The sequence below is a fragment of the Brassica napus genome, chromosome C3 (genome assembly GCF_020379485.1).
Source record: "Brassica napus cultivar Da-Ae chromosome C3, Da-Ae, whole genome shotgun sequence".
Lineage (NCBI taxonomy): Eukaryota > Viridiplantae > Streptophyta > Magnoliopsida > Brassicales > Brassicaceae > Brassica > Brassica napus.
The window spans coordinates 48,004,437-48,025,249 of NC_063446.1; the positions used below are offsets into that span (position 1 = coordinate 48,004,437).

General features: G+C 36.8%; 1 long non-coding RNA gene and 1 other non-coding gene across 6 annotated transcripts; both read right to left on the minus strand.

Annotated features, from left to right (window-relative positions):
• Positions 1–10,519: 10,519 nt before the first annotated feature.
• On the minus strand, positions 10,520–10,627 carry LOC125584844. Its single transcript, XR_007321751.1, has one exon. It is a non-coding gene; the product is annotated as a small nucleolar RNA R71 (small nucleolar RNA).
• A 7,419-nt stretch (positions 10,628–18,046) lies between these two features.
• On the minus strand, positions 18,047–20,653 carry LOC111213143. Of its 5 annotated transcripts, XR_001277280.3 has the most exons (9): positions 20,201–20,638; positions 20,049–20,132; positions 19,813–19,948; positions 19,648–19,745; positions 19,149–19,271; positions 18,827–19,043; positions 18,607–18,718; positions 18,396–18,485; positions 18,047–18,293 (listed from the first exon to the last, which is right to left on the minus strand). It is a non-coding gene; the product is annotated as an uncharacterized LOC111213143 (long non-coding RNA). The 5 variants fall into 5 exon arrangements; XR_007321389.1 differs by having other exon boundaries at positions 18,607–19,043; positions 20,201–20,653; XR_007321390.1 differs by having other exon boundaries at positions 18,607–18,747; positions 18,874–19,271; positions 20,201–20,648.
• Between the last annotated feature and the right edge of the window lie 160 nt (positions 20,654–20,813).

The following is a 20,813-nucleotide window of genomic DNA, read 5'->3' on the forward strand; positions in this document are numbered from 1 at the left end:
GGTATTTTTAGGGTTAGATTTTGAAATATTATCATTTTGATTTTATTTTAGTTTGATATATATGTGTTTAGTGACTATCTAATTAGTTGATTTAAACACTTTCTAAGTTTCTTTTAAGTTTAAGGAAGTGTTTTTGCTTAGTTATTTGATTATAGGGTCTAGAAAACTCCTACAAGACTTTGGTTTAGGGTTTAGTAACATATGTTATAGTATTGTTAGTATTTAGGGTTTAATTTTAGAATCTTAACTTTTTTTAATTTTTTTTTTGATTTACATGTGTTTAGTTTTGTGTATATTAAACGCTTTATAAGTTGATTTTAACGGATTTGTTTTTGCTATCTAATTAGTTATTTTATTAGGTTATGGTTTGAAAAACTTCTAGAAGACTTCTAGAAGACTTCCCAAGAAGTCTTCTGACATATTCCCGCCTAAATTTTAGTAGAATTTAGGTTTCCCGCCTAAAGCGAAGTCTTCCAGAAATCTTCCAGAAGTCTTCTCATGTATTTGATTTTAGGATCTAGAAGACTTCACAAGAAGTATTCTCTTAGAAAAACTTCCCAAGAAGTCTCTACATCGAAAATATTTAACCTAATTAGAATTTTTGCCTCCATATATAAAGAAAATTTACACATTCTTTTTTTTTTCCTCTCAAATGGCTGCAAAAAATGTAATATTTCTCATTCTAAAACTCTCAAACCTCTCTCTAATCTCTTTGAACATCAAAACACCAAACTTTAAGTCCATTTCTTATTTTTTTCTTATGTCTTCTCACTAATTTATCTTCTTTTTGCGGATTTTTCATTACATGGTCCTCATCTTTCACTCATTCAAAGGTAGATCTATAAATTTTGGATATGTATTATTGTGTGTTTTATATATTAGATTATAAAATGCTATAGTTTCAACTTAATGTGACTGTTTCGTTTATTATTTAAGCCTAAAATTATATTTTTGAAGTTTTTCTCTGTCTTGAAGCCATGTGGATGTTTTTGAATTTGCAAGTTTTTCAGATCTGAGACAGACTTTGAAAGGCTCCTCAGAAGACTCTCGGAAGAATTCTCATAATACTTTAGGGAAGTATTCTAATGCATTTTATGGATATGTATTTTGTGTTTGTTTATATATTAGATTCTAATAAGTTATAGATTCAACCTAATTTGATTGATTTGTTTATTATTTAAGCATAAAAAAATTGTTTTGAAGCTTTCTCTGTTTTGAAGCCGTTTGAATGTTTTGAATATGCAGATTTTTCAGATCTGAGCCAGACTTTGGAAAACTTCTCAGAAGACTCTTGGAAGACTCTCGGAAGACTTCTTAGGAAGTCTTCTAATGTATTTTATGCTAGACGACTTCCCTCGAAGTCTTCTGCCCCAGGTGGTACAAAGGAATGATGTCAAGTGGAATCCAAACTTATCTATGTGGAGGAATTATATCTTGCTCCATGTGTAATAGTTTTGTTTATGGTCTGTTTTATGATTTGTATGTGTATTATTTTAGTTGTGAATTCTTTTGTAAACTTGAAGAGATTTTAATCAAAAGAATATGGTATATATTTTCATGTTTTTCCCAAAGTATTTGACATTATTGAAGTTATTGATACAACATACCAAAATTTTTTTTAAACCATTCTACCCACTCATAACAAAACATAATAACACAAAAACTTAGTCAAATTTACTAAGACTAAGAGAGAAGACTTCACAAGAAAACTTAGTCAAATTCACAAAAGATCCAACTTGAATTTTAAGTGAGAGATGAAATTTTAAATCTCATGTAAGTTAAAACTTATACCTTATAATCTAAAGAGACACATTCAACCACATTGATTTGATATTCTTGAAGTTACTTAACACTTTTGAAAGTTAAAAGCATACCTTGAAGTTACTTAACACTCTTGAAAATCTTACATAGAAGACTTCTCCATAAGTCATCTAGAGAAGACTTCTTTCTTAAGAAGTCTTCTCGGATTAGCTAGAAACATTAGTAAACATAAATATTTGAAATCTTATAATTATCACCAAATAAGTTATGAATTTCATCCAGGATCCCCAATATTGACTAATACACATGAATTAATATGAAAATATTAAAAAGTCATTTTAATTGTTGAGAAAATGAAAGTTTATTAAACATTGATTTCGAAGACTTCTACGGAAGTCTTCTCCGAGAAAGAAGTCTTCTATTTACGTCATTTTTGCAATTGCAAATTTACGAAGGAGGACTTCTTAAGAAGTCTACTCTACAGAAGACATCTTGAGAAGTCTTCCTTTGTAATTATTGGCTTAATTTTGAATTTGAAAATTTTTCGAAAATGCCAGAGAAGACTTCCTGAGAAGTCTTCTCGGATAAACATGTTAGTTTTGCAATTGATTGAAATTTGTCAGAAACTTGACTTTTTATAGAAGACTTCTTGGAGAATACTTCTATCTGAAAGTCTTCTCAATGTCGCAAGAAGTCTACCTGGAATACTTTTGCAATTGACTATATCTGATTTTTCCAGAGAAGTTTTCTCTCGTAACCAAAGGTTTGACCAAAACCCAGAATAAAATTTGAGAAGACTTCTCAAGAAGTCTTCTCATTAATATTAAATGTTTCTCTATTATTTTTCAATTGCAAAAGTAACCCACGCAGACTTCTTGCGACAGTGAGAAGACTTCGGGAAAACTTTCAGAAGACTTCTATAGAAGTTTTTTCCGAGAAGTCTTCTATAAAAAGTCAAATTTCTGACAAAATTTGGTCAATTTCAAAACTAACATATTTATCCGAGAAGACTTCTCGAGTCTTCTCTTGGATTTTTGGTTTTTTTTTCTTAATAAAGGAAAGTTAGAAGACTTCTAGGGAAGTCTTCTTGATGGAGAACACATCAAGCGAAGTCTTCTGAAAGTCCTCCCGAAGTCTTCTGAAAGTCTTTGCGAACAGATCTGAGAAAAAAAATGATTTCATATCTTAAGCCTCTGAGATTACTTGGTTTGCTTCTCCAAGTACCCATAACTTCACTACAAAAGCTACCAAGTCGTTAATGACCACGAATATTGAGCTTCAATGTCTCTAAGAACCTTACAAAGCTTGGAATCAAAATCTTAGTTTTTTTGGATGAATTTTAAAAGAGAGTGAAAGAGATGTGATTTGTGTGCATAAGTAATGAGACATGAAGAGTAAAAATCAAAACTTTGGTGCATTAAGAGCTTCAAATTGGTTGTTCATGGTGGTTAGTGTATTGATGGCAATGGTAATATTGTAAATACTTGGTGAAGGTGAGGACGATAACGTAAAAGAATCATTTGCAAAAAAAAAAGAAAAAGTAATGGCATTTTCGTGAATAACTCAAACTTCTAGGGTGAATAGAAAAAAAAAAGTTTCAAAAAAAGCATGGGTTATTTTGTGTTTGACTTGAAATTTTAGGTCATATTTGAAAAAAACCTCATTTTAAATTATATTAGTAGATATAATATGAATATCTATTAATGCGAACTCATATTCATACGATTTATGATCATTTATATCTTGTTTAAACAAAAACAGTTAAACCATTGATCACAAAATTTTCAATGTGAGACATTTACTTTTTTTTTTAGTAATTTATACTTTTTTAAAAAATTCAAAATATAACGTATAAGAAAAAAATTAATTTTTTATTATATGCTTAATGTGATTGTTTAATTTCTTTTAGTAATATAAAATTAAACAAAAGAGAGAGGATACAAATTTGTTCTCAAACATGTATTATTCATAATCATAAATAGTCATATGACATATATATGTTAATCATATTAGGTAATTCCATAGCTTTTATTTAAAGAAAACATTGATAATATTCTTTTGGACACTACTATTCAATTTGATAGTTTAATAAGAAGTATAGTATATATTTATATGAACCAACTTATTTTTCTAAGGATTCTAAGAATCATCTTAGTGATAACACGTGGCTACAAAACATGTTTTAATTCTCCAGGATTAATATATAAGGGATTGATTATTCTTATAATGTACTAAGGTATAACAAAATGGTTTAATGTTTGGTAAAGACAACTGAAATCGTTATTGCGGGTAGAGTTAATTTCCTTCAGCGTACGTTGAATTCATTACTGCACAAAACATATAGTATAATAACTTAGTAGTTTTAATAAGCAGTGACATTATATGTAATTAATCTTGGCAAAGAAGAGCTTTTAAATATTGGCTGTGAGAAGGATTCTTATGATGACATCTAAGCAATAACAATTTTGTTAATCACACATGGGACAAAGGTGTATTGTTAATAGTGCTCTCCAAATAATAAAAGGGGGATTAGTTACATGTTTTATTTCAACCTTTTATCCTTTATTATTTGTGTTTGTTATATTAAAAATATGATTTATCATAATTGGTAGAAAATCTACATATGTCTTTTCTTTCTCAAATTATTTTAGTTTTTGTGAATCAGTTCCATGGAAAGTTGCAACCTTTTGGCATTTAATTAAGAAAACTAACTTATTATAACATACATTTCCTGTGTAATGACTAGAATAACATACAAAAAAAAGGAAAAAGTGAGTAAAAATCCAAAATACCCAATCGATAAATAAAATTAAACCAAATATAACTTATTTTATACATCTAATGAAAGAGACTCGATAAGCTAGAAGCTTTTGTTGATCAAAGAAAAGGTAAATACTTTTTTTTTAAACACTTTCTCCCCCACAACATCTCTCTTTCTCGTGACTCACCCCAAGAACCCTAAATCCCATATTGTGAAATCCTCAAACTCCAGATTCACTTTCTTATTAAGATGATTCCTCATTGATTCGGTCATGTCCGCACTCTACTCTACCACTAAAGCCTTCGATTCACACCTTAAATCCCCTTTTTCAAATTCTCAGTTCCGTTGAAGGTCGTTGCTTTATTCACTTTTTCTCAGTTCTTTGTGCCATTTAGAACCCGTGCGAACAACATATGTTATTTGATTTTGGGTTTCTTATTTTGGTAATTATGTGTTTGAAACTATCGACTCCACTGTAGATAAGTTTCTGGAAATATAATTTTCATGTGTACCTTACTTCATTGTACATTATTTACATTGTTCAATGATTCATAACTGTCACTTGGCTTAGATCCGTGGGAATCCATTAAGACATCTTCTGTTGGAGTTATTGTAAGGTTGTAAGAGATGGATTATACATGTTCAGCCCAAGTTGTTCACCATTTGCTGACAAACCAACTGGTTGTGGATAATATTCATGAGCTATGGTCTCTACTAGAAGGTCAGCCAATTAGGTTTTAACTATATGAGTTTGGTGAAATAACATGTTTAAATTGTGAGACTTTTAACATCAATGATAAGGTGGAGGTTGATCATAAGGCGTTTTGGGAATAGATTAGTGTGTCCCCTTCATATGGTCCAATGCTATCTGAGTTGCGCTAATTGTTCCCGTCATTTGAGAAGAGAAGAATGATTGGCTTGCTTTGTGTCTTATCGATTGGCATATTAGGTATCTCTCCAGGTAGCAGAATTCCTTTGGAAGAAGCAAAGAGAGTCCTAGACGCAGAAGCATTTGACAGATACTCTTGGGGACATGTGGGATTTTCCAGCCTCGTTAATTCAGTTAAAGCAGTTTCATATGAAGGAAAGAAAAAAATATGCACTTCGTGGATGTGTTCACGCTCTTCTCATCTGGATGTATGAATCAATACCTGTGTAGGCATGAATATGGGAACCATATTGAGGATAACTAAGTTCCTCTTCTCTCTTGGTCTGCATCCTATCGCCGTATATAGTGGGATCAGTTTTATATAAGAGATAAAAAAGTTCACCAGAAGTTTAAGTTTCTTATATTATTGTAAAATCTTATTAAAAGATATTACTTGTAATGTATTCATACTAATGTTTTTACATGACTTGATTGGTAGTTTTGTGTCAGACATCTCATTGTTAAGGCATAAGCGGACATATACCTTCAATTGGATGATGACAAGGTTGATGATGATTAGGCCTGGGCATAAAATCTAGAACCCGACATCCGAACCGAACCCGAACCAAAAAACCAGATCTGTTATCCGGTCCGAAATGTAAAAATACCTGAACGGATCTTGTAGGGTGGTACGAAACATATCTGAACCTGAAGAGTTATTAACCGAACCCGAAGGAGTAATCCGAAAAATCCAAAATTAATAGTTAATACAAATATTTGAAATATATATAAGCATTTCAAATACTCAATTCAATATTTATGTTGATATAATATGAAAAAATAAACATTAAATTTTAAATAAATATCTTAAATACTTAATTAGTTATATATAGAGACCTTATATATAAGTACTTTATAAATTTTCTTGTTTAAATAACAAGTCCATTCTATTTATAAGGTAATTTGTGTACAAGAAATGTTAGTTTTTATGCTTGATTTAACATTTTATCCTTATTTATCAATTTGATGTGTGTTAATTTCTATTCAATTTAAGTGGTTTTTTGATGTTTTGCTTTTAAAATTTGTCTTTTACTTCAGATATATCTGAACCGATATAACCCGAATCCTAACGATATATTATTACTTTATGGGTTATAGGATGTATTACAAATTAGAACCGAACCCGAAGTGTTATTATCCGAACCCTACCCGTACTTATGAAATATTAGAATGTGACCTAGGACGGTGAACCCGAAAACCTAAAAATCTGAATTACATGATCCGAACCCGAACGTATACCCAAATCCCCATATTTAATAATGATCTTCACAACTTGATTTCAGAAATTCTACATGGGCAGCTTGATGATAAGCATTGGAGCTTGAAGCCAACTAATGAACCAGTAGCAAACAAAAAGAAAAGGACTTTAGTGAGTGAAGAAAATGATTGTATGAAGAAAGAAATTCCAGCGAAGAGTACAACCACAATGACTATGCTTACTTTATTTTTTACTTGTATGTATTGCTGAGTTTAGTTGGTGAAGCCATGCTGGAATTACGTTAGTTTTTTACTTGAATTTATTGATGAGTTTGTTTACTGTTTTATAGCAGGCCTGTGGATCCAGCCTTAAGTCAGGTGGAGATGATGGATTTTGGCATGCCCTGATGGAAGCAATGAAGACATTGACTGCAAAGGTTGGAAGTATGGACACAGTTATTACTGAAAAGATGTTGACTGCAGTAGACACAAAGACTGACGCAAAAGTAAATGCAAGAGTTGGTCAAACCGAGCTGGTACTTGGCAAGCAAATATCAACTTTAGAAAAGAAATTGCTAAACTTAGAAAGAAGATGCAAGCTATTGCCCCCAAAAATGATGCACACTTTGTAAATCAAGAAGATGAAGTCAACATCAATGACCCGGTTAGTGTTTTGCTTCCCTTGCTAGTATGTCTATTTCAGGTTAAAGTAACTAACTAGTCAAAATTAAATTTATATGTTTTTTACATACTCAAATTGTTATGGATGGTCCAAGACATGGCACCATCACATTTGGATGCGGTAGTACAATGTATGGTTAGAAAGAAAGCCAAAATTCCGAGGTCAAGCTAACGTCTCATGTTTTTACTTGACACTGATGGTGAGAAGGTTGTTGAAAAAATCAAGCAAAAATACCCGCCGGAAGATTGAAAAACGTGAAAAAGGAGAAGAATGTAGTTCCACAACTTAGAGATTCTGCTGAAACATGGTCTAGTTCAGAAGACAAGAACAAATATGGTAAACTAGATGCCACATTAGACCAGTTGGTGGCATCATTCTTGGATGGACCTTTGAAAACACGCAAGCCACAACTGACAAAGACTCAAGTCTATCCATATGTAGGGAAGTCAACTGTGAAGAGGATCATAACAAGTGACTCTATCTAAGGCTTACTATGATCCTTCAGATAAAGTTTCTGAGACAAAATGGAAGAAGTTACTGGATTTCCCGTGAACTCATGCGTAAGTGTAATGATTATCATGTCTTATTTGTTCTTCATGATCCATTACTGCTAAACTAACTAGAGGTTATTTTTTTTACTCATTTCAGTGATGACGAAGACGTAGGCACATCCCATTCAGACGCTCACTTCTAGCTAACAACGCCAAGAAAAGATTGGGAAACAGATGAATCCAGGTGGCTAACAGATCCTGTAAGTTTATCATTTTTAATTGTATGAACATGGACAAGCATTCTGTAAGACATTCATTTTATTAGTGTTGACACTCGCAATTTGGAATCTTTTTTTTATTTACAGCATATGACATCTGCAATGCTTATGTTTCATAAAAGATCTATGAAGGACCCTTCACCATACTCTTTGATATACCATGGATTTGACCCATTTTCATCCATGGTATATAAGTGTTTTACTATCTATATATTTTAGTATATAAGTGTTTTACTATCTATATATTTTATATTCTATCATATTAGGTATGTTTTCAGGTTCAGGAGTATCTTGGAGTAAAGTGATCATTATGAAGCATTTAGAAGCTTAAAAGAGATTTCGTCCGAGCTGACCATTAGAGGTCGATACGAAGAAGAAGCAATCGTTCGATGCACATCCAGTGCCGTCGATCGATATTGAAGAGAAGCCTTGACGCTTGAAGATTATGATCGATCGATGTACATCCTGTACCATCAATCGATGTAGAGACGCGAGATGCGCGACTTGGTTCCAGCCGACTCTAAACCCAAGGCTTCACCAAATTACAAGATTACTCCTGACGAGTTTTTAACCTAATAGTTATATACTTGCCTAAGTGTTAGGAGGCAATGGAGCTTTTGGCCACCATTGTATTCTTATTTTCAGCAGAGAGTTTTAGGAGAGAAAATCATATAGAGATTTGTGATTGGAACTCCATTGATTCATCCATTCTATTCTATGCAGTTTTTATCTATATTTTGAGTCATGAATTGCTTAGCTATGTCTGAGTAGTTCACTTGTTTGATTCAGGGTTCAAATAGGTTAGAGGGATTAGCCCCAACTATAGATTTGCTAAGCTGTGATATTCATTGATTGATTTTTCATTAATGCTTGTTTTAGCCTTGCTAACTAGAACATGAACCTAGGAATTAACATGAGTCAAGCATCTTTTACCATCCTGTCCTGAATCTAATCTGTCATGCTAGGACTGCTAGAGAGATGCTAACCGCTGATCTAGGAGACTAGTGAGCATTATCAACCTACACCTAGGGCTTAGCTAGAAGCATCGATCAATATTGTCTTCTGACAATCGATCGATATTGCAAAAGGTGTATTGATCGATATCCTTATAGGATCATCGATCGACACTTTCTTGTGATCAAAAGACGATAGTTGAGATCCAAGACCTAGTTAGTTAACCAGTGAAACATTGCCATCGCTGATCACTGTGATTAAGGAGTTGAGCTCTAATATATCATGCATGCAACTGTTACGCATCTATAGGATTATAATCTCCAACACCTGAATAGAAACCCTGCATCTAATATCTTCCAATAAGTTACACCCGCAATCATATTGTTAGTCGAGCAAATAGACTTGGTCAATTAGGATTGCTATTTACTTTTAAACCATAAAACAACAAACACTTAGAATTAATAATTTGACTAGATTTAATAGGTTCCCTAGCTCCTTGTGGATTCGATCCCTAAGTACTGCAGCTGAACCTCTTATTTGACAGAGTAATCCACTCCTTAGGGTAATTTGAGTGGTACCAAATTTGGCGCCGTTGCCGGGGAGCTTTGATCGCCATTAGATTTAGTGTTATTAATTCTTATTTTTTTCTCTACCCCCATTCTGACACAAAATTTTTTCTTGTCTTTTCAGGTGCATGCCCAGCAGTACCAGAAGCAACAAGGACAAACACCTGCTATTCTCAGAAGATCGTGCTCACTTGGAACGAACGATCCGTAAAGACCAACGTTCCACATCGCTCGACACAGCAGCTTTCACGTCGACTGATTCTCACACCCAACCGTCGATTGACACCCGACCTTCATCGTCGACCGATCTACATCATTCGACATCGATCGATACTACACCACGTACATCGATCGATCATCAGTCGCAAAACATGGTTGCGATTTTTATTCTCAGACAGGACGAGAATGGAAACCTGTATGACCAGGATGGTCATCTGCGTAATGCAACAGGTCAGAAACTAGACGCTTAGGGAAATGTAATCCCTGATACTGATGCTACAGGAGCTGCTCAACCTGTAGAAGAGGCTGCTCGACCAAGGGCACTGGCTGACTACAATCGTCTAGATGAGTACTACGCCAACAAATCAGCTATTCAACTACCAGAGATTCAGAAGCAGAATTTCGAGCTGAAGCCTTAGTACTACACACTGGTGTCGCAGATACCCTACTCTGGGTTACCGCACGAGCATCCTATGGACCATCTAGAGAGGTTCGAGGATCTTATCGCTGCTATTCGAATGGATGGAGTCCCCGAGGACAACCTATTGTGCAAGCTCTTCAAGTATTCTCTGACTGGAGAAGCGATGCACTGGCTTGAGCAGCTACTCACAGGATCTCTAACATCCTGGGCCGACATCAAGAATGCTTTCTTGCGAAACTTCTTTGATGAGGCACGCGCTGAAGACTTGAGGAGCAAAATTGCTACATTCGCGCAGGAGACTGGAGAGTCTTTCAAAGATGCGTGGATCAGATTCAAGTTCTTTCAGCGAGACTGTCCACACCACGGATTCAACGAAGTGCAACTGCTGAGCACTTTCTTTAGAGGTATCACCTTGAGGTATCAGATGGCTCTTGATACAGCTAGCGAGGAAAACTTCAACACCAGGAATCCGGTGGAAGCTTTGAGACTGATAGAAAATCTAGCAAACATCATCAGCACCAAGAACACTGACTTTGAGAGGAAGAAGTCTGTTGCATCCCTAGGGAAAGAGCAGATGGACGAAGTTAGAGCAAAGTTAGATGTGGTTCATGAGCTTCTTAGGAAGCAGGTCTGCTCAGTTGAAGGAGAAGTAGCTGTAGACATGGAAGGAGAAGAAGATGTGAACTAAATTGGAGGTATTGGATTTCAGAGGTCTAGAAACCAGGGTGGAAACATAAACTTCTATGGCAATGGTCAGAGGAGTAACCAGAGTTCACAGTTCCAGAAACCTTTCAGCAACAACAGCAGAGGCTATGGAAACTCATTTTACCAGAATCCACCACCACAGACCCAGGAAAGAAAGATTGAACGAATGCTTGACAGAGTTCTGAATGGACAGCAACAACTCACTGTGGACTTCAATGGGAAGATAGATTCCGCCTACAACAGTCTGAACACGAGAATTGAGACCTTAAGGACTCAGGTGAGGAAGCTTGAAATGCAAGTGGTTCATACTGGAGACACTGTAAAGAGGCAAGAAGCCTTGGCTAAAGACGCATGAGTTGAGAAAGCAAAACACCACGTAAATGCCATCATAGACGATGATTTCTGGCAAGTGGTGAAGCATGAGAAGCTTGGAGAAGGAGACTTCGAAGTTGAAAGCTCCATGAGTTTCGGCGGATCACTATGGTGTCGACAGATGTCAATGGATGCACATCGCTCGACAGACCATGACGAAGATCGATCGACGGATTACCCTAACCATCGATTGACGTCATCTGCTAAATTGACTGCGGAGTGTAGTGCAGTTCGGATCATGACTCATGAGGAATTCGCAGAAAAACATCCTCACCCACCCTCCCATTTCTACGTCAAAATCGATCGACGGCATGAGCCAGCAGTCGACCGACAGAGAGAGACTGATATCGATCGACCCCCCTCACCTCCCATCGATCGACATGCACCTCTCACCTACCGAGTGCGATTACTATCTATTGATAGTGACCGAACTAACGCACTCAGACCACCACCAAAACCTTTAGCAAACCCACCAGAACCTACAACCAACCCTTCAGACACTACACCAGAGCCTATGAAAGATGATGAGGCAACTGAAGGAAGAAGGTTAAGGAAACAAAAGGAGAAGATTCCTAAGAATCTTAAGAGGGAAGCTAATAAGAAGGAGATGGATGGTTTCACTAAGAGAGTCCTTAGAATCCCAGTGGAGAAACCTTTTGATGAAGTTTATTACACACACCGGTTGTGGATGTTCTTCAGAGAGACTAAGGATACTGAGGAGGACATTAGGAGAATGTTTCATCATGTCAGGGAAAGGATGAAACTAAGGATCACATTGAAGAAGAAGAGTGATCCTAGGAAGTTCACAATACCATGTGAGGTGAAGGGTATTGAATTTCCCCATGCACTTTGTGACACAGGAGCATCAGTCAGCATACTACCTAAGGTTATGGCAGACCAGCTGGGTCTGAAAATAGAGCCTTCATCAGAATCTTTCACCTTCGTGGACCTTTCAGAAAGAAGCTCAGGAGGCATCATAAGAGACCTTGAGGTACAGATTGGTAATACCCTTATCAGAGTAGATTTTCATGTCCTGGACATCAAGCTTAACTGGAACTCTTCACTTCTGCTTGGAAGAGCTTTCTTAGCTACAGTAGGAGCTGTATGTGACATGAACACCAACAGATTATGTCTGACACTGATAAATACAGACGTCCACTATGACCTAATTCGAGTTGTGACACAACATGTCAACCTCGTGGAGCTTGGAAATGATCTTGGCTACATTGCAGCATGCCATTGTGGAGCAGAGTACGAAACAGAGTACTCGGAATCGATCGACACTCACACTGCATCATCGATTGATTCCAATGAGTCACCGACGACCGATGAACACTATCCCACGTCACTCGACGGGAAGCATCCGGTAGACCACTTCACATTACCAGATCAGTTTTATCCAGACTTTGCCTTTCAACAACCCAACAAAAAAGGAAGTGATGACTATTCAATAGGCAGTTGGGAAGACAGTGGATTCCATGAAAGTTTTGCAGTAGAGACTGTAATTCCTTCATCTACTGGGGAGTATGATGAGGATTACTGGAAGGAAAGAGCTATAGAGATTGCTATGCAGGATGAACGATATTCAAGACATTCCTTCAACAACACGTCTCCACCATCGATCGACACCCACCCTCATCCAGAAAAACGATCTTATGCATCGATCGATACCACACCAGGTACATCGATCAATATTAGAGCCGCCGCCTTTGAAAAGGAAAAAGGAAATATTCCAATTCCAAGTAGGTTTACCAATACCTATATAAGGAGTTTTGTACCCCAGATTACTTCTCACGACACCATAGCAGAAAAGATGAATGCTCCCACAAACAAATCAGAAGGAACATCAAGGAAGAGCATCCGATCCAAAAAACCTAATTCAGCAGACAAACGTCTACCATCGATCGATACTCCAGTATCAACATCGATTGATTCTCATTCTAAACCTAAACTTTCTTTATTTACTAAGAAGAATATGAGTATTGATTACGGTTTTCTGACTCCTGATGAATTTGGTATTTTCAGGGACCCAGATGGCCATGCAAGAGCTATGGATGGGAGAATTCTACAAGTATCCAAGGAGGACAAAGCAGATATTCTTCAGTTGGTCAATGGACCAGACAACTTTTTTTTGCAGCAACGCAGCATTCCAAACAACATCGCAGCTGTTCCAGACGAACATCCAAGGGCCGACACAACAGAAATTGGTTCACACCAATCGTGCCAACCAGTTGGCCAAACATCGATCGACAAGGATGCTCTTACATCGTTCGACAGGGCACCTTAACCATCGATCAACAGACTTTACGAATGTGTACGTCGCGCTTATGACATCTATGGAGCCAGAAAGTTCAGATGGGAACAGAAGGACGAATATGGTGTCTACAAAGATGAGTCTGGATATGCAAGGAGCAGAGCTGGTGAGATGATCCCTGTTACCAAGGACAACATCAGAAAAATTCTGGAGAGAGCATCCCTATTTGAGGAGAGTCACATATGTCTTCCAGAACATGCCACTTCTTTCACACCTACAAAACTGGCACCGAAGATCTACACCAAGGATGGGATTAATGAGATGGTGACTGGTATTTGTGGAGCTCAGGAAAAACTAGGAGATGAACTCAAGACATTGGTAGATGACACTTATCAACCTTTGGACAGAGGTTACAATGAGCTTTTCAGAAGTGTGGCAGAGATGAGGACAGAGATTGAGAGTATGCAGCACATTCTTGAGAAAGAAGCTACGACATCACCATCGATCGACGCCAACAACGCAACATTGATCGACGTCAGGCCACAAACATCCCAGATTCCTACAGAACCGGAAAATTTGGCAGAGAAAAAGGATGAATGGGAGATTGCATACATCAACACGAAGATTAACGACGTATGCAAACCCTCTCAACAACAACGTGGACTGGTTAAGCACGAGAATTGATCTGCTACATCAAGATTTGGACACCATTCATAAGAAGGACCAACAACCAGCTACATCGATCGATATCTGCACCATCACATCGATCGACAGCAAGTTCGCAGCCATGGAAGATAGGTTACAAACATACAAGGATATGCACGACCGTTTCACCTAACCTATCATGGGATACTTGGACACCTTGTCTACACAGATGATGAATGTCCAGAAGGACATTGGCACGCTTAATGATCAACATGATTTGCAGGAAGAATGTTCAACATCGATCGATAGGTTCCGCAGGGCATCGCTTGACGTTAAGAAACCTACATAACATCTTCCCTGCATAGTAGCAGAAGTTGATCAGATCACATCAAAGCTTTACACAGCTATAGACACCATGGAGGACCGGTTTGAGAAGTGGTGTGATGACATCTACTTTCCATTCGACGTCAGACTCAATGGACTGGATAGCAATGCAGAGTGGTTACAGAAGGAAGTCAAAGCCATTCAGAGGCAATTTGCATCTCAACACCAGATATCAGCATCGATCGACAGAGAACGCTCCAAATCGATCGACAGAGAACGCTCCAAATCGATCGCTAAACACTTGGTCGCATCGATCGATACCACGTCTACACCAGACGCCGAGCAGCTGATACAAAACAAAATGGAGTCAATGCATGAGGAACTGAACGAGCTATCAGCATACGCCTACGACAAGATAGGATGGCATCAGTTCAGTATTGAAAACACCCAAGAAAGGCTACAGAACTTCTCAAATGCAATGCATAAGATGGATGAAAGATGGAGCATAAATGATGAGGCCACAAGAAGTTTCATTGCAGCTTGGTCCAGAATGTGCAGAGATGAGGTGGATGCTTGTTTCCCAACAAGTAGCTGTCTTTCCACCAACTAGCCACAGACCTCCATAGTCAAGCTAAATGACTATAACAAAGCGCTGAGTGGGAGGCAACCCACTATTAGGTAATTTTAATTGGTTTTCTTAGTAACTAGTATTTACTTTCGTTTTCATTCTTTCAGATTTATTGCAAGACCCAAGTAGGATGATCACCATATTGACCGTGGACGAGATGTCGACATCGATCAACCTACAATCACATACGACGATCGATGCATACCGATGCACATCGATCGATTCCCACTCCGGTCAGGTTTATCTTCCTAACTTGTTACATTGAGTACTTATGATTTAGTTTCCACCATAACTCCGACTGTGTTACACTGAGACAGTGTAATTTAAGTCGGGGGGGGGGGAGATTTACTGATATAATTTATTCTGATTCTTATAAAAAGATTTTTAATAAATTATGCTTTGCTATGTGAAAGGGACTATGATCTTATTATTGATTTATACTTGAATGTCTAACCACTCTTTAGCAACATTCTAGATTTACTGATTACAGATAGTACTAAAGATGCTAAAGTGGATCAACATGTCAACTATACACACTTGCCTTGATTGTTTGAATGAACCAAAGCTGACCTCCAATAATAAACCTGACATAATCGCTTGTCTTGGGGCTTGGTATACATGGGATCAGATTCTTCAGACAAGTCTGGAAGGTAACTTCTTGTGTAGATTCATTTATCACATTTTCTCTCTCTATTTCGACCCTAGAGTAGTTGGTTAGTTTAAAAAAAAAAAAAAGTACAAAATTTATTACTTAATTAGGACTTAGGATTTAGTTAGGAGGAATCTGAACAGGACTTGGTGGCTAAAACCATTAAGGCTTGATTCATAAAGATTCCAATAAAAGAATTCGAACGGGACTTGGAGGCGGCAATCTTCAAGGCTCGCTTCACAAAGAATTCTTGGATATAGGTCAAAAAGAAGTGAACAGGGCTTGGTGGCAACCACCATTAAGTCTTGATTCATGGAAGCCTGTCCAATCTTGGTCACTGATCTTGCAATATAAGCAGACTTTGACTCAAGAGAGAAATTATAGAGAGGAAATTTAGGAACTAACTTTTACCTGCAGTTTCAGATACTTGTCTGAAAATCCTTGCATCCTATGATCGATACTCCCAAGGTAAAGCATTCACTTTAATATTTATGCTAAGAAATGAGGTTAGTAGAGGGGAATGTCAGACAGGATATGCTAAGTTGTAGACTAGTTGAATTTGGTTGCTAAACTAGGATAATGCATAATGTGCTTTTGTGATTAGGACTTTTTAGATGTGGTTTGCGAAATTGTAGAGGTGATGATTTCTGTGTTTTAAATCTATAAGTCCTTGCTGTTTTCAAACCTCTTTCAGAGAAACTGCATGTTTGTTTTGCTTGAGGACAAGCAAAAGGGTAAGTCTGGGGGAGTTGATATACCATGGATTTGACCCATTTTCATCCATGGTATATAAGTGTTTTACTATCTATATATTATATATTCTATCCTATTAGGTATGTTTTCATGTTCAGGAGTATCTTGGAGTAAAGTGATGATTATGGAGCATTTAGAAGCTTAAAAGAGATTTCATCCGAGCTGACCATTAGAGGTCGATACGAAGAAGAAGCAATCGTTCGACGCACATCCAGTGCCGTCGATTGATACAGAAGAGAAGCCTCGACGCTTGAAGATTATGATCGATCGATGTACATCCTATACCATCGACCGATGTCGAGATGCGCGACTTGGTTCCAGCCGACTTTAAACCCAAGGCTTCACCAAATTACAAGATTACCCCTGACGAGTTTTTAACCTAATAGTTATATACTTGCCTAAGTGTTAGGAGGCAACGGAACTTTTGGCCACCATTGTATTCTTATTTTCAGCAGAGAGTTTTAGGAGAGAAAATCATAGAGAGATTTGTGATTGGAACTCCATTGATTCATCCATTTTATTCTATGCAGTTTTTATCTATATTTTGTGTCATGAATTGCTTACCTATGTCTGAGTAGTTCACTTGTTAGATTCATGGTTCAAATAGGTTAGAGGGATTAGCCTCAGCTATAGATTTGCTAAGTTGTGATATTCATTGATTGATTTTTCATTAATGCTTGTTTTAGCCTTGCTAACTAGAACATGAACCTAGGAGTTAGCATGAGTCAAGCATACTTGACCATCATGTCATGAATCTAATATGTCATGCTAGGACTGCTAAAGAGATGCTAACCGCTGATCTAGGAGACTAGTGAGCATTATCAACCTATGCCTATGGCTTAGCTAGAAGCATCGATCGATATTGTCTTCTGACAATCGATTGATATTGCGAAAGGTGTATCGATCGATATCCTTATAGGATCATCGATCGACACTTTCTTGTGATCAAAAGATGACAATTGAGATCCAAGATCTAGTTAGTTAACCAGTGAAACATTGCCATCACTGATCACTGTGATTAAGGAGTTGAGCTCTAATATATCATGCATGCAACTGTTAGGCATCTATTCGATTATAATCTCCAACACCTGAATAGAAACCCTGCATCTAATATCTTCCAATAAGTTACACCCACTACAAGAAAAATGTCCTTTCTTAGCATAAGAAAACAGCTATAATATGCTTTTGTTAGCGTTATTGAAACCGCTATGTCTGCCCCAGCTATCTTAGGTCTCCCATATATAATAGCATTTTTTTAAACGCTATTATATAAAGAGCATATGATAGCTTTGTTTTTAACTTGCTATGGTTAGTGAAATCTTATGGTAGCTTTTATTTTGAACGTTATCGTATGTTCTATCATAGTAATGTATCAATGCTATATCTATAATCGGTTATGTGCTATTAGAACCTGTTCATAGAAACATGTTTTGTTGTAAATTAGATTGACATAAAAAATAATATTCAATTTATATTTCATTAATAAACCAAAATGTACTTATATCAGTACCACAAACATGTAAACATTTTCATCAAATCTTACACAAACATCATTACAATATCAGAACTAAATATATAAAAGACAAGAAAACATGGGGAACTAAATCAAAACCTTGAAATCCCATTTTCCTTCTTGGCCTTAGCATGTATCTCTCAGAGAAAGTGTAGTGGATGCACTTTAATAACCAGACTCCCGTTAACTGATCTGTCTTGGCAGTGGGGACAAAAACAGATTTTGCTTATGTTCATAAAGTATATGATCCTTTTTAATATAAAAACAAAATAGATGAGAGGAAGAAAGATAAACCTGATGATTAGGATTCTGAAATACAAAAATTCTTAAGGTTTTTACACAAAGACAGTTCTGCTGGTTTGGATTCAGTACACTGACTAAAATCTGCAAGCATATTTAATGAGGTGTCACTCACACAAGCAGTATCGAAAGATCAGACATTTTCCTGACCAAGATCAGCTAAATTGCTTTGATAGACTTTTAATGAGAGAGAGTGGAGACAGACCTTTAGAAGGGGGTACCATTATCCACACAGCCATTGGGACCAAGAAGCATATGTAATTGACCGGAAGGAATCAATAAGCAACGTTACTAGCAATTATGTTCTCACAAGACCACTATATAATCACACATGCCAACAAATTGCCTATGTTCATAAAGTATGATCCTTTTTTAACATAAACCAAAATAGATGATCAATATTATAGGAGTGAAGAAACATAAACCTGATCAGGATTCTGAAATACAAATCACATAAGTCTGTGTCATTTACCCAATGTAAAGCCATTTCACCAGTCACTGCGCTTGTGCTAGAGGAACATGATTCCGACCGTTTCTGCATTTTCACTTCATCGTATTGAAGTACACTCATGTCTCCGGAGTTTGGTGTCCAATGAGCAGTACATGTACACCAAGGGTAAAATGATAGAACGATCATGAATACTATTAAAAAAAACAATCAAAAAGGTTCAGTTGTCTAAGCTTCTGAATTAAGAATGGATAATACATTCACTTCATAGTCTATAAGTTTAAGAGATGTACACTTACTTCTTCTTGATAACTAGGATCTGAAGTAACCCAAGAGCCATTGCAGATGATGAATCAGAGAGTCTGGATCTGATGTGTAGATCTTCTCTTAACACAAAGCGATGCATCTCAAAACCTCGCAAGCTGAAGAAAAGGATGTGAGCTTAAGTTTCAGTGATCCAAGCCTATCAAATTTGTATTCTAATAAATTGGACTACACTAACATGCGGATATTAAATTAATCTAGAAACAAAGCTTAACGTGATTTTCAAAATATTTCAGTCAGACAATATTTAAACGTATACGATATCAACTTCAGTTCAAATTGACAACGCAAAAGGAGTATAGCGTGAATAATGGTTCAGAATCTTGACTGGAGAAACAAAAATACAATGAAAACTGAGAGAAACTATAGTTAGGTCCTAAACAAAACTCAATCTCCCAATGACTTAATTAAGGTGTACTAAATAACCGCACACAAGAAAAATCAATAAGAAACAGAGATATATGCAATTCATACCAGAAAGAGAAGGAACATATTCAAATTCTGACAAGCCTCTATTAAGATACCATCTGCTCCAACCGTAAAACTTCTTCATTTAACTTACAAACTTCAACCTGCAAGACAGAAACTTTTTATGAACACAATAGAGTCATTCACTTTTAATCATAAGCTAATGCCTACCATGATACTAAAACTGTCTCTTAGAAAGAGATAATCAGACAGGTTCCTTGAAGTTAAACTTCTCAAAGATTTGCTTGAACTCAACATTAAAACCATCTTCAAACTCGGGCTGCTCTGGAACATACTCAACCACAATCTGCACAGATACATATGAGGAAACAAAGATCAGAAATCACAAACCCTAGAAAATATTCAGTCCAATTAATAGAGTGGGAGAAAGATAACACGAAACTAACCTATATCTTCACCGCCGTCATCCTATTCCTCATTCTTCTCCGCCTCCCCTACCGAGGAAGGGAAGCTCGGAACTGTGTTCGCCTCTGTCAAAATGCCGTTAGATTCAAAACAGAGGGAGTGAGAGAGAGAGAGATAGAGATAGAGCAAGGACCTCGCGGATGGTGAAGAGTCAGATTTTTTCCTCGTCTGATTCAACTGAGCTTGGATCCGTTCACAACTTCAGACCATCCTCCTCTTTTCAACTAAGCTTGAGCTACAGAGCACAAAATCGGGTTTCAAGGTATCGACAGAGAGTTTCGTCGGTTGGAGATAGGGTAACGGTGACGAGATTAGGGTTTGTTCTCGAGAGAGTTTTCTCCGTGACTCTAATAACTTTTTTTTTATTTTCTGTGCGAAGACTGATTTTTTTTTCCTTATGTAGTCTAAGTCTTAAAGCAAAGAGGGAACTAATTAAGCACTTCGCGGTTGTCGAAATTTTACCAAGTATAGGCGGCATCAGTGTTTTTCTTTTCCCGCTTGCTTATTTTTCTTGGTAGCATTAAGTTAATGCTATGAATACTTTCCCAAAACGAAAAATTAATCTGTCGTAGCAGTTTGAAAATCCGTGCTATCCCGAGGTGCTATCAATACCCTTTTTTCTTGTAGTGACCCCCAATCATCTTGTTAGTCGAGCAATAGACTTGCTCAATTAGGATTGCTATTTACTTTTAAACCATAAAACAAGAAACACTTAGAATTAATAATTTGACTAGATTTAATAGGTT